This window comes from Lithobates pipiens, unplaced genomic scaffold (assembly GCF_037356315.1).
Source record: "Lithobates pipiens isolate NorthernLeopardFrog02 unplaced genomic scaffold, aLitPip1_a1.2 Scaffold_28, whole genome shotgun sequence".
NCBI classification, from domain to species: domain Eukaryota; kingdom Metazoa; phylum Chordata; class Amphibia; order Anura; family Ranidae; genus Lithobates; species Lithobates pipiens.
Window position 1 is genome coordinate 80,400,923 of NW_027507789.1, and position 23,584 is coordinate 80,424,506.

At 49.8% G+C, this 23,584-nt stretch overlaps 1 long non-coding RNA gene and 1 pseudogene across 1 annotated transcript in view; both read right to left on the reverse strand.

Moving 5' to 3' along the window:
• The window catches only part of LOC143934866 (uncharacterized), a 38,492-nt gene extending 20,518 nt beyond the window's left edge, over positions 1-17,974 (reverse strand). Inside the window, exons 1-2 of the long non-coding RNA XR_013263396.1 lie at positions 17,890-17,974; positions 17,643-17,793 (exon numbers count right to left, since the gene is read on the reverse strand). This is a non-coding gene — a long non-coding RNA (uncharacterized LOC143934866). The remainder of the gene's footprint in view (positions 1-17,642; positions 17,794-17,889) is intronic.
• Positions 17,975-22,515: 4,541 nt separating this feature from the next.
• Positions 22,516-22,634, reverse strand: LOC143937144 (5S ribosomal RNA; annotated as a pseudogene).
• Positions 22,635-23,584: the final 950 nt, after the last annotated feature.

Below are 23,584 nucleotides of genomic sequence, written 5' to 3' on the forward strand. Positions count from 1 at the left end.
GGCGGGTTCCCGCATCGCATGCCTCCCGGCGGCAGTTCACACTGCCCTATGCGAACTGCTGGGAGTGTCAGTGAAATGTTAATGACACCCCCAGATCAGTTCGCATATCGCAGTGCGATCTGCAAACTCGGATCGCATGGTGTGAACACCCATGCGATCCGATTCTGCTGCGGGCCAAAAAAAGGGTCCCGTGCGAATTTGCGGCGGGTGCGGCGGGTGCGGCGAATGGCTGAACTCGAATCGCACAGAGATCGGATGTGATTTGCACTGCAGTGCGGTGCGAATCACATCCGTTCTCATAAACCGCTGCAATGTGAACCCAGCCTTAGTGACACTGGCGACGGGGGGTGATCACGGGGTTAAACCTTTATTGGGGGGGTTAGGGGGGTACCTTAGAACTAAAGGGGGCTAACCCTAACTGCCCTAACAGTTATTAGTCACAAATGACACCCGCCGGGTGATCAGGGGGTTAAACCTTTATTAGGTAATAAATGGCGGGTGCCCTGAAACTATAAAAAAATAACTAACCAACCAGCGTCACCTGTAACAGTTATATGGTGATCACTGGTGAAAGGGTTAACTAGGGGGCAATCAGGGGGCTTTATGCGGTAGTATATGGGGGTCCCTGGCGCTATAAAAAGCTGCGGCGAACCTAAATACCTACCTGCCTAACTAGCGTCACCTGTGACACTAATACGGCGATCAGAAAAATGATCGCTTATTAGGCTGGGTTCACACTGGAGCGATGCGGAAACGCCGCGAATCCGCGGCGGGTTCCCGCATCGCATGCCTCCCGGCGGCAGTTCACACTGCCCTATGCGAACTGCTGGGAGTGTCAGTGAAATGTTACTGACACCCCCAGATCAGTTCGCATATCGCAGTGCGATCTGCAAACTCGGATCGCATGGTGTGAACACCCATGCGATCCGATTCTGCTGCGGGCCAAAAAAAGGGTCCCGTGCGAATTTGCGGCGGGTGCGGCGGGTGTGGCGGGTGCGGCGGGTGCGGCGAATGGCTGAACTCGAATCGCACAGAGATCGGATGTGATTTGCACTGCAGTGCGGTGCGAATCACATTCGTTCTCATAAACCGCTGCAATGTGAACCCAGCCTTAGTGACACTGGCGACGGGGGGTGATCACGGGGTTAAACCTTTATTGGGGGGGTTAGGGGGGTACATTAGAACTAAAGGGGGCTAACTCTAACTGCCCTAACAGTTATTACAGTCACAAATGACACCAATGCAAAAAAAAAAAAAAAAAAAAAAAAATGACATTGGTGTCACTGTGACTGGGGGGCAGGGGTAATTGGGGGGGTGATCGGGGGGTAAAGGGGGGGTGTGAGTGTGCCTGGCATGTTCTACTGTGTGTGTGAGTGTTGGTGCAACTTACTGATCCGCTCGCCTCCGTGTCGGAACGAAAAATACCGACACGGAGGAGAGAATACATCACTTCCTCTCCTGTGTTTACATTACAGGAGAGGAAGTGATGTCACCGGGGATTTCTATTCGTCGGGAGCGATCGCGAGGGGGTGGCCATGAATGAATGGCCGTCCCCTCGTCCGGGATCGCTCCCGTACGAATACCGACCGCCGCAGGCACCGGGCGGGGGCCCGATCGGGCCCCCGACCCGCGGGAGGCAAGGGACGTACATGTATGTCCTTATGCCTGCCCGTGCCATTGTACCGACGTACATCGGCGTGCGGCGGTCGGCAACTGGTTAAGGAGATCTGCCACCTGTAGGCTCTCAGACTCTCTGTCTGCTGCATAGTCTCTAAGGCAATCTCGACAAATTAGTTTGTCCGGAAGTGGGGAGCCTCCGCAGGCCTGACATCTAGTAGGTCTAGGTCTCGGGGAGCGCGAATGACGGCGCCTCTTGGCTGAAGCTTTCCTGCCACTTCTGTAATGCCCATGTCTGGGTGACCTGTCTCTGCTGTGACAGGAATCATCATCATCATCTCCATATCGCCTTGAGGTCTTCTTAGACGTCTTCTGGCGTACAGGACTGAAATACAAAAAGTATCGTCCTTAGTGCACTCTTTTTTTTTTTTTTTCTTCCTTAAAAACTTACCTGGGCGTAGGTCCTTACCTTGGGAGTAGAGTAGGATCTTGAGCGGGCGGCGAAAGGCTCATGTTAGGCGGCTTAGCAGAGGTAACGGCTAGGAAAGAGTCAGAGGAAAAGGCGTCAACCAGTCGTGCGCTGATTCACGGAAAAAAAGGGAATTTGCCTACAAAAGTAACGACTTCCCCCCCCGTTACTGTGTGTTGTGTTTTGTGTTTTTTTTTTTTTTTTTAAATCCATTTTTTTTTTTTTTTTTTATTATTTGAAGGCTCCGATTTAAATAATTTAATATATTAATAAATTAATTCACTTTTAATGAAAAGAGATATTCCATCAGAGCTATACATATATATTCGGATGTTCACATGTATAAGAAAACAAATGCATTAAGACATGCCTTACCTTAACAGGGGTGGGTATAGCCTGGAACTCTAGAGTGTAATTCTCTTGTTGACCACAGGCATTTCACTTGTGCTGCTGGGGAAATAAATAGGAGGAGGGGAAGCGATGTCGCGCTTAAGCTCCTCCTCTGACACTCTGAGGGCAAAAAGAACTATTCGCCCTCAGAAAAAATGGCCGTCGAAACTTCCGACGCTACCGCGCCGAACGTCGAAACTGACCATCGAAACATACGACCCGCCGGCGCATGCGCAGACGACGGCGGGAACGCTAAACTATTATAAAATGACACAGACTCGCCGAGCGCGGCCCCTAGTGAGTCTGGGGGTGACAAACACACATGGGAAGGGAAAGGGGGGGCCCGCTAGGACTATGGGGACCGCAGAAACAGAGCACAAGAGAGAGGAAGGACAGATGAGACTGGAGAGGAAAAACAAGCCTCAGGGACAGAGCAAAGCTGCTACCTCTGCTGCCATAGACTGGAGCCTGAATGCCCATACTGCAGGTAAAGCTCTTACTTAAGAGACAAACTGCTTGTCCCAAAAGATCCTACAGAAGGGACTTCCAACCTTATTAGCGCGTTTAGCTGCCCAAGAGAAGGAACTGTGTCCGGGAGAGGCTTGAACCCGGACGGACGCTGCCGAATGCAGAAGGTAAGGACGCCGACCAGGATTCACTGCCATGAGGTATGAGGAAAAAAAGGAGAATGCGGGGGCTGTACTAACCTTTTCTTTTATAATATTCACTAGTCCTGAGGGAGGAGCCAAGGCGGAGCTTGTCACAGGTATGCTGCCATGGAGGCACCAGGAAAATAGGATTGTGCTACTAGCAAGGAACTAAATGCAAATAAACCTCCCAGAACCTGCCAGCCTTCTGAGAAGAATCATTCTTTTGATTCTAATCATTTAAGAAGGCTGAGTCAGAGCTTCGGTTCACTTGCTTGTCAGTAGACTCAGCAAGTGAACTGAAGAACCGAAGAATCGGTTCATTGAATCGGTTCATTTCACTGAGTAGTTCGAAATGAACCGATTCAGTTAAAAGATCCGGACTTCCCATCACTAATATTTACTGGTTCCTGGAGGGAGGAGGGGTTTGCATAGATATGGGTGGCAACTTCCTCTAACACTGCCGTTGCCATGGAAACCTGACCTGAAACTTATTACACTTCTTGTGCAGCATTGAGCATGTGCGAGATCTGCACGGCTGAAATCCACGAAGAAATACGGTCTGGCTTCAGATGCCCACACTTAAGATGGCTACAGTCTGCTGCATAGTTTATAAACTTTCAAAATGCTGTAATAACCTAACAAAACGGACCTTAGTTTACAGACCAACTTTACTGAATACATTAAGCTTGTGTATTATAGGGGCATTTTTATTTAAAAAGTGTAATTTTGGCCTGAGCACCACTTTAACCACTTGCTTACTGGGCACTTAAACCCCCCTCCTGCCTAGACCAATTTTCAGCTTTCAGCGCTGATGCATTTTGAATGACAATTGCGCGGTCATACAACACAGTACCCAAATGAAATTTTTATCATTTTTTTCCCACAAATAGAGATTTCTTTTGGTGGTATTTAATTACAGCTGGGAGTTTTATTTTTTGCTAAACAAACAAAAAAAGATGCAAAAAAAATCCTGTTTAATAGTTTGTTATAAAATTTTGCAAACAGGTAATTTTTCTCCTTCATTGAAGTGCACTGATGAGGCGGCACTGGTGGGCACTGATAGGCTGCACTGGTGGGCACTGATAGGCTGCACTGGTGGGCACTGATAGGCATAGTTAAGGCGGCACTAATAGGCACAGATAAAGTGGCACCGATAGGCACAGATAAAGTGGCACCGATAGGCACAGATAAGGCAGTACTGATGGGCACAAATAAGGCGGCACTGATGGGCAAAGATGGGCACAGATAAGATGGCACAGATGGGTGGCACTAATAGGTACCACTGATAGATGGGACTGATGGGCACTGATAGGTGGCTCTGATAGTTGGCACTGCTTGGCACTGATGGGCGGCACTGATGGGCACTGGTAGATGACACTGATGGGCACGGATATGTGGCACTGGGGTACAGCACCGTTGTTGAGGCAGATTGTGGGCACTGATGGGTGGCACTGTGGGCACTGATGTGTGGCACTGTGGGCACTGCTGGGTGGCACTATGGGCACTGCTGGGTGGCACTGATGGAGGGCCCCTTTTTTTATTACAGAGGTGGCACTGGCAGGGGGCAGGTGGGTACTGGTAAGCTGGCCGTGATCGGGACATCAGTGATCGGCTCTTTTTTTTTCTCCTCGCGCTGTCAGCGCGAGGAGGAAAAATAGCCGATTACCGGCTCCGTTGTATCACATGATCAGCTGTCATTGGCTGACAGCTGATCACGTGGTAAGGGGTCGGGATCTACCCCTTGCTCGGATCCGTGATCAGGCGAGTCTTGTAGACTCACCGATCACAGAGCGCGCCGCGTGCGCCCCTCAGGCTGCTCATGCATGGGACAACGTCAATATACGTCGTCCCAGCAAAGGAGGTCCTCGCTGTAGCCGTCATTTGGCTATAGCGCGGGTCTCTACTGGTTAAACTGAGCCGCAGATCTAAACCATTTTGCAGAAACTCCAAAACTACTGAGGTGGACGGAGTGGTGGGGTCCCACTGCTTACTTTCTGCAAATGTTTTACCGTATATACTCGAGTATAAGCCGAGATTTTCAGCCTCTTTTTTGAGGCTGAAAGTGCCCCCCTCGGCTTATACTCGAGTCATCGCTGTCTGCCCGCTCGATCAGCGTGTCGAGCAGACAGACAGCGGCCATTCTGATTCAAAAGCCGCGCCTCCGGCTCCCCCTTCGCCTGTGATAGGCGGAACACTGAATTTCCCAGCAGCCTGTGTTCCGCCTATCACGGACTTCGTATCATCCTCGTACTACGGACGAGGATGATACGACGTCTGTGATAGGCGGAACACAGGCTGCTGGGAAATTCAGTGTTCCGCCTATCACAGGCGAAGGCGGCGGCGCAGCTTTTGAATTTTACAATGGCCGCCGACGAACGAAGAGGGCACGGGACGGAGGCAAGGCACAGGACGGCACGGCACGGGACGGGACGGGACGGGACCGGAGGCAAGGCACGGCGGCGAGGCACGGCGGCGAGGCACGGCGGCGAGGCACGGAGGCAAGGAGGCTCGGCACGGGACGGAGGCTCGGGACAAAGGCTCAGGACACAGGTAGGCTGGACACACACACACACACACACACACACACACACACACACACACACACACACACACACACGGATACACACACACACACAGGGATGGATGGATGGATGGAGACACACACACACAGGGATGGACGGACACACAGGGATGGACGGACACACAGGGATGGACGGACACACAGGGATGGACGGACACACACACAGGGATGGACAGGCATGTCTTACCCTCGGCTTATACACGAGTCAATAAGTTTGCCAGTTTTTTTGGGGGTAAATTGGGGGCCTCGGCTTATATTCGGGTCGGCCTATACTCGAGTATATACGGTAAATGTATTCCATATTTTAGAATAGATAAAGTTCGTGGAAGGTTTCCTAGCCTTTAGGAGAGTAGAAATCACCCCCACTGAGAATCCTAATGACTGGATATTCTGCCGCTCAAGATCCAAAGATGTAGATTCAGTTTGTGAGGAGCTGGGTGCACCAATTTCCCCTGTGAGAGAAGCTGCGGGAACACTGGGATCTTGAACGGCGGGGCATACGCTGAGGTTCACTGCCCAAGGGAACCACGGCCTCTTCGGCCAGTACGGCAGAATAGCTATCACTCTGACTGGCTCCATCGATAATCTGATTAAAAACTTTGCGATCAAGGGTCTGGGGGGAAACGCATATGCGGTCTCGCATCGCCACGGACTCGAGAGGGCATCTACTGCTTCTGCACGGGGATAAGGCAGACGGGATGGAAATCTCGGCAGCTTCGCATTCATTGGAGAAGCAAAGAGATCTATTTCTGGTGGCTTCTGCAGACTCATGATTTCAACTGAAGTCTGATGGGTGCACTGCCCACTCGTTGCTGTCTGGAAAACAACGTGATAGGTGATCCGCCTGCTGATTCAAACGGCCCGGAAGGTAAACTGCCTTTAAATCCAACAAATTTCTTTCCGCCCATAACATAATGGGCTCTACTTCCTTTAATAATGTGATGCTGTGCGTTCACCCCTGCCGTTATATATATGAAACTGCTGCTCTGTTGTCTAGCCGCACTAGCACTTGTTTCTGCCGTAGATGTTCTTTTAGACTCAGCAGAGCTAAATACACTGCTCGCAGCTCTAAGATGTTGGAGACTACCCCCGCCACAGGGACGTCCCATTTCCCTTGCACTGCCAGGTGATCTCAGTGTGCTCCCCACCCTTTCGAACTTGCGTCGGTGGTAAGAATGGTCCAGGAAGGGCATTGCAGGAGCCGAGGCTTTGAAATTAGGTCTTCCTTTGACCACCAGAGGAGACTTCTCTTCATAGAAGCTGAAATTGATATTCTCTGACATAGGGACTTCTTCCTCCACTGCGTCAAAAAGTCCTCAGATGCCAATAAGCCCAAGGTAACATTGGAAGGCAAGCCGCCATGGTCCCGATTAAACTCAAGCAATTCGAGGCTGACAGGTGGGAGAGAGATCTGACGTGGACCATCTTCTGAACAATCGCCTTCACCTTCTGGGGAGGGAGGCGCACTGTACCAGCCTTGGTGTTGAATAGAGCACCCAGGTAAATCATCACCTGAGTTGGGGTTAGGAGGCTCTTCTCTGTATTTACTAACCATCCAAACTCTCTCAGAGTCCTCAGAAGAATCTCCTTGTGGTCCCGTAGCTGGGCTTGATTGGACGCTAGCAGTAGAATGTCATCCAAAAAGTGAAAGAATCGAAGGTGCCAGGGCTGAAATTAGAACTTTTGAGAATATCCTTGGTGATGTGCATAGGCCAAAAGGCAGGCATTGAAACTGGAGATGTGTTGAGCCTATTGCCACTCTCAAAAATCTTTGGAACGCTGGTAACACGGGAACATGGAAATAAGCATCTTGCGAGTCTACCGATACCATCCAGTCTCCTGGTTGGACCATCTGGATGATCGTCTGCAAAGATTCCATCTTGAACGAGTCAAGCTGTATGAAACGATTTAACCTCTTCAGATCCACCACTGGTCTCCACTCTCCACTCTTCTTGGGGATGAGGAAGAGAGGAGAATAGAATCCCATGAATCTCTCGGAGGGAGGGACCAGTAAAACTGCCTGTTGTACTACAAGAAGGTGAAGATATTTCTGCAGAGCTTCCGCTTTCTGCTGTGAAGTTGGACTTTTTGTTAGAACTAACAAGTCTTGTGGGGGTACATCTTGGAAGGTCCAAAAATTGGTAAAATGGACTGTAGAGACCACACCCACGGATCTTCGCAACGACTGCCCGATACCTCCACAAACCTCTTCAACCTGGCTGCAGTGGCCTTTTGTCAAAAGGACTTTGTCCCCTCCTGTGTATTGGAGAGGCTTCTCTATTTGCCTTTAGAAACGTGGCCTGAGTACTCCTCCAATTCTTTTTGGGGTCTCTGCCTTGTCTAAAGTTGGAGAAATTCCTATTCCTGGAAGCTTGGAATTTTGTTGATACCACGCGTGAATGCCTCACCCTTCTATCCTGGGGAAGTAGCCCCAACTTCCCTCCTGTCACTCTCGAGATTGCCTTTTCCAGTCTTTCTCCAAAGAGTGCCTTCCCATCAAAAGGGATTTTGCACCAGTTTTGTTTTAATGCTGCGTCGTCTGCCCATGGCTTTTATAATGTCGTCCTTTGGTACATCTTCACGGATGACTACTTCAATGTTTTCTGTCCAAGCTTTAATGGTATTAGACACCAAGGCTAAAGCCACAGCCAGTCTACATGCTCCTCCAGCCAACTGATAGGCTTTTTTCAAATCCATCTATACGCCTGTCCAGAGGATCTTTAAAAGGAGGCCGAATCCTCCATAGGTAGGGTGATGTTCTTGGTTAAACGCACCACTGCTGCATCAACTACTGGAGGTGTATCCAGGAAGGCTGTATCTGACTTGGCCAGCGGGTACAACTTCTGGAGTCTATTTAGGGAGAAGCATTTATCCGTCCTCTTCCATTCCCCTTCTATTAAATCCTTTAATTCTTCTAGAAAGGGAAAAAAATGAATTTCATTTTCAGAAATGGAAAAAAGGTTTTTGTCTTTTTAGGAGGCTCTTCCACCTCTTCCCAGCAGATAGCTTGTTTAACCGCCAAGACAAAAGGTTGTACTAACGAAAAATTAAACCCAGAGGGTTCTGATTCATCTGAGGAATCCTCCGACTCGGCACTGTCCCCAGCAGATAAGGGAGGCAGGGTTGAAGAGGTGCCTGCTGGGTCCGCGGATGATTGACCCTGGTTAGTCATTTCTGACGTTTGACCCCTAAGCGGGGAGGGAGTTGTATGAATTAGCTCTGCTAATGAGTCTTTAACCACTTAACAACCGGCCCATAGTCGAATGCCGGCTACAGGGCGGTTGTTTAACTCTTGGAGGCCGTCATATGACGTCCTCCCAGAATTCCGCTCTCACGCGCCCCCTGGGGCGCGCACTCGAGAGCATCCTTGACTGCCGGGTCCAGAGGACCCGGCGCATCACGGATCACGGTAAACGGCCGCTCATCGCGGCCGCTTACCACGTGATCGCTCCGTCAAATGACGGAGCGATCACTTGTAAACAAACCGGCGTCATAACATAACATAACGGCGTTCCTCCCTCCCCCTCTCTGTACCGATCGGTACAGCGGAGGGGGAAGAGATCAGTGTCAGCAGCGCTGTGGGCTGCATCTGCAGTGCCCACATCGCTGCTCACCGAAAATTAACCCCATCATACCCTGCCATTACTCTGCAATACTCTGCTGCAATACTCTGCTGCAATACTCTGCTGCAATACCCTGCAACAGCACTCTGCAATACCCTGCAACAACACTCTGCAATGCTCTGCAACACCCGCCAATACCCTGCAACACCCGCCAATACCCTGCAACACCCTGCAATGCTCTGCAACACCCTGCAATGATCTGCAATGCTCTGCAACACCCGCCAATACCCTGCAACACTCTGCAACACCCGCCAATACCCTGCAACACCCTGCAATACCCTGCAACACCCTGCAACAACACTCTGCAATACCCTGCAACAACACTCTGCAATACCCTGCAACAACACTCTGCAATGCTCTGCAACACCCTGCAACACTCTGCAATGCTCTGCAACACCCGCCAATACCCTGCAACACTCTGCAATGCTCTGCAACATCCGCCAATACCCTGCAACACTCTGCAATGCTCTGCAACACCCGCCAATACCCTGCAACACTCTGCAACACCCACCAATACCCTGCAACACTCTGCAATACCCTGCAACACTCTGCAATACCCTGCAACACCCGCCAATTCCCTGCAACACTCTGCAATGCTCTGCAACAACCGCCAATACCCTGCAATGCTCTGCAACGCAATACTCTGCAACGCCATACTCTGAGATACCCAGTCATACTTGGAGATACCCAGTCATACTCGGAGATACCCAGCCATACTCGGAGATACCCAGCCATAGTCGGTGATACCAATAGACATCCCCCCTCCCGTCGCCCTCTGCTGCTTCTACCGACTCGCCAATACGATCAAAGCCAGAATCTTTTTTTTTTTTTTTTTTTTTTTTTTCAGGCTTCCCAGCTTAGAGGTGAGATCAAGAAAGTGAAAAGTGATCAAAAAATTTATTTTTGGGGAAAAAAAGTCAAACTAAAATAAATAAAGTAAAATGAACAATAAATATTTTTTTTTTTTTAAAGCGCCCCTGTCCCCATGTGCTCGCATGCAGAAGCGAACGCATACGTAAGTCCCGCCCACATATGAAAACGGTGTTCAAACCACACATGTGAGGTATCGCTGCGAACGTTAGAACGAGAGCAATAATTCTAGCCCTAGACCTCCTTTGTAACTCAAAACATATAACCAGTAAAAAAAATCTAAATCATCGCCTATGGGGATTTTTAAGTAGAGATGTTTGGCGCCATTCCACGAGCGTGTGCAATTTTGAAGAGTGACATGTTAGGTATCTATTTACTCAGCGTAACTTCATCTTTCACATTATGCAAAAATTGGGCTAACTTTACTGTGTTTTTTTTTTTTTTAAGCACAAAACTGTTTTTTTTTTAAAAAAAAAGCATTTGAAAAATTGCTGCACAAATACCGTGCGAGATAAAAAGTTGCAACGACCACCATTGTATTCTCCAGGGTGTTTGCTAAAAAACATATATAATGTTTTGGGATTCTTTGTAATTTTCTAGCAAATAAATGATGATTTTTACATGTAGGAGAGAAATGTCAGAATTGTCCTGGGTGTTCCAGAACGCCTGATGGAGCTCCCTGCATGTTGGGCCTCTGTATGTGGCCACACTGTGTAAAAGTCTCACACATGTGGGGCGTGGCCTGACCTTGCATGGAGTAGGACGCGTGTCTCCGGAGCTCCGCCGAGGAATCCTGTCTCCCACGCTGATCCTGTGACACCACAGCACCGATACTCACCTAAACACGTCTGGCAGGCGTCCCTCCATTCCGGCACATATGTCTCCCTCGAAATCCCGACAATCGGCGGTGGCGCGATTGTCACAATACCGCCGACATGTGAGTGAGGAGGGGGAGGAAAATGGCGGCGCGGAGGAGCCGGGAGGGCCGCGTGTGGCGGGAGACACGGACAGGCTTCTTGAAGCCATTACATTGTGCCGCACGTCCCTTACATCCCAAATTGAGGAAGTGCAAACGGACATCTCTTTACTGAGGCAAGACTTTCAGAAACTGTGTGACCGGGTAAGGGAGACTGAGACCCGTATCAGTAATATGGAAGACGCTCTACCACCACTGCAAAGTGATGCTGACCACATGCAGAAGCAAATAGATCTCCTGATTACTAAACAGGACGAAATGGAAAATCGTATACGCAGATGCAACATCCGATTGATTGGTCTCCCGGAGGGGGCTGAAGGTAAGGACCCCACAACTTTTCTGGAATAATTGCTGATAAGTACCTATGGCCGAGAGTCTTTTTCCCCCATGCTGGCGGTTGAACGCGCGCATCGTATGCCTGCCAGGCCTCCACCTCAGGGTGCACCTCCACGCACCTTTATTGCAAAACTCCTGAACTATAAGGACAGAGACGCGGCCCTCCGCATGGCTCGGGAAAAGGGTAATATTCCTGTGGGCAATATTAAAGTTGCAATCTTCCCTGATTTTTCCGCGGACGTCCAGAAACGCCGACAGAGTTTCATGGAGGCCAAAAGATTACTGCGTGCACAGCAAGTGAAATACTCTATGCTATTCCCAGCACGCCTCAGGGTGGAGGCAGGAGACCGGGCGACCTTCTTTGAACAACCCAGAGAGGTCATAGCATGGTTGGAACGCAGAGGGCCTCAAGATGGAGCTGCCTGAAACCCATTGGGACGTGTGAGCTAACAAATTTTTTTCGTCTCTCCCCTGGTGTTCTGGAACGGTGGCAGGTCGCCTGATCTCTACTTGCTGCTCTATTATTGCTAGGGTGCTTGCATCTGCGGCGTATGTTACCGTTATGCCCTTTTCTACTTTGAGATCTGCTGAACTTTCCGATTCTGGGACATCTGCGCCGGCTGATGGTGTCAACGTTAATGGATCAACTTTTTTCCTTTTTTCTTAGTGTCCCTGTTGGGGGACCTTTTCTGCAATACATACCTGTTTGCTTTATTTCAACAATTTTGGTTTTCCCTTTTTTTTTTTTTTTCTCCCGGAGCAAGGGGAGACATGTTAGGCCTACAGGCTAATTGCACGGTGCAGCGGAACACTGCTCCATTGTCTGCTGGGACTTTTTCTTGTCAAGAGGGAGCTGATCACTGGAACTGGACGGCAACCGACACTTTTGCCTGTTTACCCGGGTCACCACTGTGTACTGTTATACAGGGGGCTCTGCTTTGCCTTGCCATCTGGTGCCGGTGGCCGCGACCCTCTTCCAGACTTATTGTTCTAAACCTTTTTATTGATTTAATGAAACTGGTTTTCCCAGCCAGACATGTTTGGTTTTTCAGGGAACATACCCGCACAAGTTGGGGTTGGTGCAGGGTAGGGTGGGGGGAGGGGGATGGTTTGGTTAGGGTTTCTATGCAGAAGATTACTATAAATATATCGAAGTATGTATCTAAACTAAGTGTTACTTTTACTGAATGTTTTTTACCACTACTGCCTATGCAGCCCCTGTTTGGGCTTGATCAAACACGACTGTATTGGGGTGTGTTTATAGGAGGGCTGTTAGGGGGTAAGCCGACTGCACCTATTGCTTTATATGAATCTTTATGGCATCTATATGGTTTCTTACCTGGAACGTGAGGGGCCTGCGCGATAAAATTAAGCGCGCGGCAGCCTTCACGTTCCTCAAAAAGCAAAGGGCGGAAGTGATGGTGCTAGTTGAGACGCATGTGGAGGGTGGACTGCAGATGGCCCTTAAACGCCCTTGGATAGGGTGGGCATTTCATTCCACCTACACGTCTCATTCGAGGGGGGTTTCGGTACTTGTAGCTAAGTCTGTCCAATTTGAACTTTGCGAAATTCTTACTGACCCACAGGGCAGGTTTGTTTTTCTACATGCTAAATTGTATGGGGAACCCTACCTTATTATGGCCTTCTATATCCCCCCTCCATTTACCATGACGTTGGTTGTTGAGGGACTGTCTTTTATGTCCAGACATCCGGCGGTTCCTGTTATCTGGCTGGGGGATTTCAACACTACGCTTAACCCTTCCCTGGATAGGCTCAAACCCCCCGAGTTGATGGTGGGGCAAGCTGGGACCACTAGGTTGTCCAGGCTTGTAACTACCATTCACCTTGTGGACACTTGGAGGCACAAATTCCCTCAAAAGAAGGAGTATTCATGCTTCTCACCCACACATGGTTCTCTCTCCCGTATTGACTTTATACTAATATCTAAACAACTCACTCCCAGACTCAGGGAAGTATTGTTCTGCCCCAGACTACTTTCGGACCACAGCCCCTACTCTGTAGTGCTTGACGTGCCCCTGGGTAGGCCTCCGCAGGTGTGGCGACTAAATCCGTTCTGGCTGACATTGTTACCCGAAGATGACACTATTGAAGAGGAGTGGATAAAATTTTTTGAGGATAATGACCACACGGCCTCAGTTCCAGCAGTGTGGGATACATTTAAATTACACGCTCGATCGGTGCTGACTGCCCACATTAATAGGCTCAAAGCTGACTCGGCCACTGTTATTATTGAGGCTGAGGCTGATTTGAGCTCCAGGGAACGCACCTACATAGATGACCCGTCTACGGCAAACGCAGATGCACTTAGACTACAGTTGAGGGTGGTTTCTCAGCTACACCACTACAAGGCCCGACAGAAACTTTTTTTTACCAAACAAAAATACTTTGAATCCGGGGAAAGAGCTGGTAAGTTGCTAGCATATTTGGTACACAGGGAAGACAGGCCCCCGGTTGTTATTTCTTTGCGGGGTCAGGGTGATACAATGATCACGGACCCTTCTGAGGTGACAGCTAGATTTCGGGATTTTTTCGCGGACCTATACACCACTACAGTCTCAGACGACACCACTCCGATGGACGGCTTTTTGGCTCAGGTTTCCCTCCCCCAAGTTACGGAGGAACAGATGCAGGCTCTGGAGGCCCCCCTGACCACCGATGAAATAGTGGGTGCTATTGCGGAATTTGCAAAATCCAAGTCGCCGGGGTCAGATGGTCTTCCCATTGAATTTTATTCCCGTTACCAAGACGTGCTGGCACCTAAGCTTCTTGCCCTCTACGGGAGTCTTTTTGATACACTGACATTGCCTCCGTCCATGAGGGAGGCAACGATAGTTTTGATTCCCAAACCTGGAAAAGATCCGGGTTTCCCGGAATCATACCGCCCAATCTCCCTATTGCAGGTAGATATTAAGATTTTAGCTAAAATACTTGCTACTAGATTGAACGGAGTGATCCTTAGCCTGATTCAGGCTGACCAGGCGGGCTTTATGCCGGGGCGGAATACATCGTTCAATCTACGCAGGCTCTATATAAATCTACAGGCAACGCATGAGGCAGTGGGTGAGCGTGTGGTGGTGACACTTGACACGGCTAAGGCATTTGACTCAGTGGAATGGGAGTATTTGTGGAAGTGTCTAGCGGGATACGGCTTTGGCCCGAACTTTATCCGGTGGGTGAAGCTGCTGTATCATCGCCCAACGGCTAAGGTGGTGGCGAATGGGTGGTCCTCCCGGGAGTTTGGCCTTAGTAGAGGTACCAGACAGGGGTGCCCACTGTCCCCGCTACTATATGCCTTGGCTGCTGAACCTTTAGCGGTGTCGATTCGTGAGGACCCTGCGATCAGGGGACTGACGATGGGTCGACTAACCGAAAAAATCAGTCAATATGCTGACGACACGCTGTTATACCTGGCGGACTCGGGCCCTTCCCTCGCAAAGGCCCTACAAAAGATAGAGTGGTTCGGTAGCTTTTCCGGTCTTCGTATAAACTGGGAAAAATCCCAAATTTTGCCTATTGACAGTTTTCCACAGTCAGAATCTCAGGCCAGTCTGCCTCTTCAGCGAGTCAGCACTATTAAGTATCTGGGGGTATATGTCTCTAGGAATCCAGCAGATTACATTGCGCTGAATATAGAACCATTATTCTCCCTGGTGCGTACTAAGATTCAGGCCTGGTCTCGTCTCCCCCTTGGGGTTTGGGGGCGCGTTAATCTGATTTAAATGGTCCTATTACCTAAAATACTGTATGTGTTGTGGCATGCCCCGGTATATTTGCCGCTGAAATACTTTAAATCCCTTGAAAGTCTCCTTAGGCCCTTTGTATGGGGGAATAATAGACACAAGCTTGCTTGGCAGGCTTTGAAAAGCCCGACTGATATGGGGGGCATGGCTCTTCCAGATCTAAATCATTACTATGTTGCCTCACAACTGTCTCAGCTTTTTCATGTAGACTGATAAACAACGTTTTCTTACCCTTCTCTCCCCTACTTGGGCACAAATGGCAGATGATCCAATAGCTGCTATCTCGACGGGGGCGGGGAGCTCAGTCGTGGAGCCAGGTAAACACTCCATGCTTTTTCATTACAGAAAGATTTGGGATCTGGCATCCACTAAACTGAATGTTGCATCACCAAATGACTATACCCCACTTTGGCATAACAAACAATTGTGTGAGTGTTCAGTTATGGGTATCGAGGGGAATATACTACTTGCATCACCTGATTCACCATGGTACTATTAAAACGTTTCAGGCGCTGCAGGAGGAATATGGTATTCCAAACACTATGCTATTTCAGTACCTACAGGTTCAACATGCACTTAGAACACAATTCCCGCAGTCATTGCCTCGGCCTGCTCCCAATCCTATTGTCGCCATAGTGAAGGACACTGATCCCAAAAAGCTTATCTCGTGCTTTTATGGTATGCTTACGGCCCCCGTCTCGGCGAGACTAGCGTATGCTCTGAAGTCCCGCTGGGAGGGTGATGTGGGTGAACTGACAGAGGAGGAATGGGAGGAGGCTCTGGAGACGTGCAAGTTGGTGTCCCCTAGGCTCCAGGACAGGCTTTCTCAGATTTACATAGTGCATAAAGCATACCTCACCCCCCTCAGGACCGCCAAATGTAATATGAATCAATCTGTGCTCTGCCCGATGTGTACTCTTGAGACTGGGACGTTCTTCCATCTTATCTGGTCTTGCCCCAAACTGCAGGAACTTTGGAAACAAGTAGTATCATTTCTACATGATGTTATGGGCTCACCCTTGGCTCTAGACCCCAAACCTTGTCTACTAGGGGTATTTCCTGACGTATTAGATAAAACTACTGGCACTTTCCTGCAGGAAACCTTGTTTTCTGTTCGAAAAGTGATAGCTAGACAGTGGATGAGGCCCCTTCCACCCCGGGTTGAGGACTGGAAACGGGAAGTTAATTTTACGCTCCCATACAAAAAATTCTTATATAAAAATAGGGGTTGCCCAGCTAAATATCATAGAATATGGGATAAATGGCTGCAGGAGGCTGCCACGTGTGATGAGGGAATTTGATGTAATGTTACAGTAAATAACATGTCAATGTTAGGACTTTCCTTGGCTGTGATACATAATCGCTACTGTAATGGAAAAATGTCTTTTATCTACTGTTATGGTTATGACGCAACGCCTTTTGAATGTTCGGTGTATGCCACTGTGATTGTAATCTCTGCAATAATGTTCAATAAACATTACCTGTTTAAAAGTAAAAAAAAGTCTCACACATGTGGTATCGCCGTACTCGGGAGTAATAGCAGAATGTGTTTTGGGGTGTAATGTGTGGTATGCATATGCTGTGTGTGAGAAATAAACTGATAATATGACAATTTTGTGAGAAAAAATAAAAAAAATCTTGATTTTGCAAAGAATTGTGGGAAAAAATGGCAACTTAAAAAAAACTCATCATGCCTCTTACTAAATACCTTGGAATGTCTTCTTTCCAAAAAGGGGTCATTTGGGGGGTATTTGTACTTTTCTGGCATGTTAGGGTCTCAAGAATTCAAATAGGCCATCAGTACTTCAGGTGTGATCAATTTTCAGATATTGGCACCATAGCATGTGGACTCTATAACTTTCACAAAGACCAAATAATATCCACCAATTTGTACTTATTTTTACCAAAGATATGCAGTAGTATAAATTTTGGCCAAAATTTATGAAGAAAAAATTACTAATCTGCTAAATTTTATAACAGAAACAAATAAAAATTCATTTTTTTACAGAATTTTCTGTATTTTTTCTTTTATAGCACAAAAAAAAAAAAAAAAACGAGCGGTGATTAAATACCACCAAAAGAAAGCTCTATTTGTGTGAAAAAAAAAGGACAAAAATTTCATATAGGTCCAGTGTTGCATGACTGAGTAATTGTCATTCAAAATGTGAGAGCACCGAAAGCTGAAAATTGGTCTGGTTATTAAGGGTGTTTAAGTGCCCAGTGGTCAAGTGGTTAACCACTCTTTTGATCAACTCTGTAACTTGTTCCACCTCTGCCTTTTCGCGATCCGTGCAGGCTTGAAAACAGTCTTTACAGATCAGTTTATCTGTCATCGGGGGTGCACATCACGCCCTACATTCCCTCTTTACCTGCCTGGGAGGGCTAGCTGACCGATGCCTTTTGGATCTTGCTCTTTCCTTAGAATGATGAGAGCTAGTTGAGCGGCTGTGCGCCGAACATGGGCGTGTGCGTCCGTTGTGATGACCAGATGTCTGATTAGACGTTCTCTTGTGTATAGGGCTGAAACGAAAGTAATAGTGCAAGGCACTCTTTTAGTCTGGGATAAACACACAAAAAACGAAAAAAAAATAAAACACATGAGGTACAAACCCTTACCTAAGAAAGGAAGGGTCTTGGTCTAGCAGCGGCTGACTCATAATCGCAGGGCAGGCAAGGGCAGAAAGCGACTGGACAGAATACTAAAGAAAGCACAATAGCATCCCATGAAACCCCCTGGCCATACACCCCCCCTGATTATATATATATCATAGTTGCCAACTGTCCCGAATTTCCCGGGACATTCCCGGGATTAGTACATTTGTCCCGAATTAATTTTAAGTTTAAATTCGGTTTGTCCCAGGAAATTGAATTTCCCATTTTTTTGCCGCCGGCCGCTAGAGGTCTATGGGAGGACAATGGTCTCCGCCGGCCGCCATTTTTAAGAAGACCAGAAGTTGGTCTACACCTGTGGCGCCGCCCACCCCCGCTGCCAGTGTGTGTGTGTATCAGTGTAAAGTGCAGTGGGCGGTGCCACAGTTAAATGTCTCCGCACGGCAACGGCGGCATGTCGGGGGCCAGTCTGTCACTGTGGATGTCAGAGCGGGGGCCAGTCGGATGTCGGGGGCCAGTCATGGTATGTGGATGTCGGGGGCCAGTCTGTGGATGTCGAGGGCCAGTCTGTGAATGTGGGGGCCAGTCTGTGGATTTTGGGGGCCAGTCTGTGGATGTTAGGGGCCAGTCTGTGGATGTGGGGGCCAGTCTGTGGATTTCGGGGGCCAGGCTGTGGATGTTGGGGGCCAGTGGTATGTTGGGGGCCAGTGGTATGTCGGGGGCCAGTCTGGAGATGTGGGGGCCGGCCTGTGGAGTATGTGGGGGCAGGTCTGTGCAGGATGTGAGGGGGCGGTCTGTGGATGTGGGGGGGGGGGCGGTCTGTGGATGTCGGGGACTGCATGTGGGAGAGGCCAGAACCCAGACGGAAAACTGCCCAGGGCAGAGGTAAGATACATCCAAACACTATCCGTTAGGTATGAGGAAAAAAAGGAGATGTCATTTTTATAAGCTATTAACTATCCTGAGGGTAGGACTCCGGGGCGGAGCTATCACAGGTATGCTGCCATGGTGGCACCAGGAAAGTTTTATTTGTGGGGAAAAAAAATAAAAAATAAAGGAAAAGGACAATATTTGGGCACGACGTCGCTCTTACTGTATGCAAATTTGCGTTCGTGGCTTGAAGGTGTTACTTTTTTTTTTTTTTAGAACGGTTGGCTTTTTAGTGATAACAACCAAGGCGGCTAAAAGCCGTTCGAGAGGGGACGTCCAACCCCCCCTCCAGCCGCTCTTCCTGTCCCACTGGTAGACCTGAGCCACCAGTCGGCACGTCCGCCCGCCAAGCTGAGACCTGAACAAAGCCAGATCATTCCATTCAGAAGGAAGAAAGAAATGACTGCAGATCCACATCTTCCCATTGCCTTTTATATTGTTTCACAAAGATAACACCAAAGACACCAAACTATGGTCATGTGGACGCATTTCACACATACATCTTGTGCTCATTCCGGTCATCTGCAACGAGATATTGGTAACATTAAAAAACACAAGGAGGATGATATGGGGCTTTAGGCCTCAATTATTGCATTAACAACCTTTAAAACACAATGCACTCAATTGTAATATTGACAAGCTAGGCATTTTAAAACAATAAAATGCTTTCCAGAAAAGCCCGGCGCCGCAGGGGTTAACAAAACCCCGTAGGCAGAGGGCTGGCATGACTGTGTGAACAGTACATGTCAGCCCTGCATGATAGGGGGCGGGGGATTGGCCGAGGGGAGTAGGGTGGGAGTTACTCAGTGCAGAGAAGTTGATCCCGTCCCCCTCCACGAGGCAGCATTCAAGAAAAAAGTTTGTATGGGACAGCAGCATGGCAGCCATAGAGGAGCTAATTGCAAAGGTTAGAGAGGAGGCAGCCACTCGGGGGGAGGCATGGGTGCAGGAGACACTGGGGGTTTTGCTGGGGCAGCCGGGGGGGACATCCACGGACGGAGGGGGGGGGTGGGGGTTTTGCCCATGGAGGTCACGGCCCCCATCCAGGTTTTCACCTGAACCCCCCAGGAGAGGGAGGGCTGATGCCAGCAGTCCGGGGAGGGCTCCATCGGGCCCCCGGCGAAGAGAGCCACCAGGACTGGAGGGGGGAGACTGAGGAGCCCATCCCCAAGGAGGCTGGGACAGAGGAGCAGGCCGGAAGGGGGATCTACTGGAGCCTCTGGGCCCCATAGGAGAGCAGTAGGAGTGGATGCAGCCCCCCCACCCAGCGTGGAACACGCAGGGTTAGGACCTCAGCGGGGGAGATCTCAGGCTACGGGGGTGGGTCCACCCCCCCCCCAGGGCTAGCATCGCCAGGTCGGGTGAGGAGGGAAGGAGACTGGCGTCGGCGATTGGTGGTCGATCGGACGGGGCTGAGGTGGTCCGCACCGGCCCTACAAAGGCAACGCAAAAATCCACTGGCGGGTACGCAGCACGGCAGCAGGCCAGGTCGGCTGTTTTACCCTCGGCAGCCAGGGCCGTGTCCCCTGGTGGGCTGTCTGGAGAGGATGCGCTGATGTCCGGTCACAGGTCGGAGGGTAAGGTGTCCGGATCGGAGGAGGAGGTTCCGAGAAGTCCAATCCCTGCTAGGGTGTCCGAGAGATCGGCTGGTGGGATCGCTCCTGTGCAGCCCGGTGAGTACCCTTTAAGTTTACCTATTGGTGGGGGGATTGTTTCGGCGGGTGCCGGTGGTGCTGTGAGTGCGGGTACACAGAAGGTGGTGGAGCAGGGGGGTTTGAGGACAGGTGGGGCTGTCAAGGCAGAGAGTGGGCTGTTGGGTTTTCTGGCTGGGATCAAGGAGCTGGTGGGCAGGTTTGAGCACCAGGAGAGGGCTGCTGCTGGCCCGGCGGCGGCGTGGGTCCCTTCTGGCGGGGTGTCCGGGGGTGTCGCAAAAGGCACGGAAGTGGTGGTCCCGGCAGTGGCTGGGCCCACGGGGCAGGAGCCGCCAGTGCCCATTAAGGCATCGAGCGGGAGCGAGTCCTCTACTAGACAAGACATTGTGCGTTTGGCGGACTCTTCGAAATGCGAGGTGTATGTCTGCTTTGAAAGGCCGTTGGGGGCTCATTTGAAGCCAGAGGTACGGGAGAAAATATGGAAGGGTGAGTATGTGGAGATATTTTCACTACTACCACTAGAGAAGTTCAACCTGGCAGGGTCAAGCCGGATGATACTAAAAAAAGACGACGAGGAGAAGCGGCGGTACAGACTGATACAGAGGACCTTTGCGAATTGGCTGCAGGCATTCGCCATCATGGCGAGTGTGATTGGTGAAAAGAACGCTGAGCATTGCTCGGCTCTTTTCTGTTACATGGACTCGGTTGGGGAAGCTTACCGAGTGTACGGGGGAACCGCGTGGCTGGATACGATGAACAGTTTTGCCAGCGGAGAGCGGTGCGGCCGTCGCTGAGATGGGACCACAAGGACATTAGTCTGTGGATGCGCCCCACGTCGGCGAGGGCACTGGGCCAGTTTTTTCAGGGGGGGGGGGGGCAGTGGATCTTCCGCTCCCGGACAATCGGCCAGTAGAAAGAAGGGAACGTGTTGGCAGTTCAACGAGGGATCCTGTAAGTTCTGCGGATCCTGTCGGTACAAGCACAAGTGTTCCGGCTGCGGGGGAATGCACCCGTTGTCATGCTGTTTTAAACAGGGCAGGAACAGATCTGGAGATGCTGCGCAAAAGAGGGAGGGCGCCAGTAATGGTGGAAAGGATGCGACCGTTTCTCAGTAGGTATCCGGATAGGAAGGCAGCACGCCTCTTGGAGGAGGGTTTCACAGAGGGGTTTCGGATACCGGGTAGGTTAGAGGTACCGCGGAACCTGAAGTCGGCCTTGCTGCATCCTGACGTGGTTTCTATGAAGCTGCGTAAGGAGGTAGAGTTGGGACGGATGGGAGGCCCTTTTCTGGTGGCACCTTTCCCTGATCTTGTGGTTTCTCCTTTGGGGGTGGTTCCAAAGAAGGAACCGCAGAAATTTCGGCTAATTCACCACTTGTCTTTTCCGAAAGGGGGGTCGGTCAATGATGCCATTGATCCTGAGGAGTGTACAGTTAGCTACATGTCCTTTGATGCGGCGGTGAGATGGGTCCACCGATATGGGCGGGGGGCGCTGATGGCGAAAACAGACATTGAGTCGGCTTTTCGGTTGCTCCCCGTCCATCCCGAAAGTTTTCGGTTGTTGGGGTGTCATTGGGACAACATGTTTTATGTTGACCGTTGCCTCCCCATGGGGTGCTCCATTTCATGCGTGGTGTTTGAAACATTTAGCTCATTTGTGGAATGGGTGGTGCGGGATGTCGCAGGGCTGAACTCTGTTATCCATTATTTGGATGACTTTCTCTGCGTGGGTCCGCCGGATTCCAGAGTGTGCGGGGTGTTGCTGGCGACGCTGGAACACGTAGCGTAACGGTTCGGCATCCCGTTGGCACCCGACAAGACGGAAGGGCCCAGGAAGGTCATCACCTTTATGGGTATTGTGTTGGATTCTGAAGCGATGGAATGCAGGTTGCCGGAGGACAAGCATGTGGATCTGAAAACCGTCAGGGTGATGTGGCCGTAGGAAATTTTGTTGGCCACTCTCACCCCTCTTGACAAACCCCAAGATGGTCACCTCGGCAAACAAGCAAAAAAATAAAACAGGTCGTCGACGCCAACAACATATTATAAAAAGCCTACGGCACCTGGTATTCCCAGGAGGTCTCCCATCCAGGTACTAACATGGCCTGACCCTGCTTAGAATCCGAGATCAGATGATATCTAGCGGATTCAGGGTGATGTGGCCTTAGGCGATCTTGCTTGCCACTCTCAACCCTCTTGACAAACGCCAAGATGGTCACCTCGGCAAACAAGCAGAAAAATAAAACAGGTCTTCGACGCCGACTACACATTAAAAAAAGCCTGCGGCACCTGGTATTCCTGGTGCCACCTGGTGATGTGGCACCGGCTCTAGTAGAGCAGCCATTTACTATTTACATTGCCTATGAAATCTGCTCTGTTGGGACCACAGAGCATATGCGCAAGGGGAAATCACTGGCAATGCATTCTACACTGCTCCAAGGTGGGCATACTAATGAGCAGCAAACGGGTAGTTAACAGCATTATATACAAACAATGCTACAGTGGGCTTGGGAGGGGGTCCTGTCTAAATCCTGCTCTAGCAAATGGGCAGCAAGTGATATCTATGTGCATTGTGCCTGAACCCTACTCTGTTTTTGCTTGCTACTGGCTACACTATACATGGACATTAATGAATAGTTTTCATTGAAAACTTTCATATGGTTTAAATTATGGACGTTTAAACCTATTTGTGTGGGAATGGCATGTGTCATACCTTTTCCCCTATGGGGAGAAGACATCTTGACCCAGTCTCTAAAGTCTGAACCAAGAATAGGGCACGTTGATTTTGGCCTGGCCAAAGTTTGTTGGCTGTAGTATGGTGCCCTCATACTCTAACCAAGAAAAGCTAAGAACCATTCCAAGATCAAAACACCGAATTCCCAGGAAGTAAGGATGAACAGTTAGAATAGGATCTGCCATTCGCTTCATAAGCCATAACCAAACATTTGGACTGCCTGCCATGTTGCCCTGGAAGCAGTTGGAAGAGAGACTGAATCAGATCTAGCCCGGCCTTCTCAGTGGAATGAGCACTCTTCCGCCAGTCCAGCACGAACTGAGATTGACCCAGTCCCTCAGCCTATTACGTCAGAACAACCTAGCAACCAGACTAGAGGCTTAATT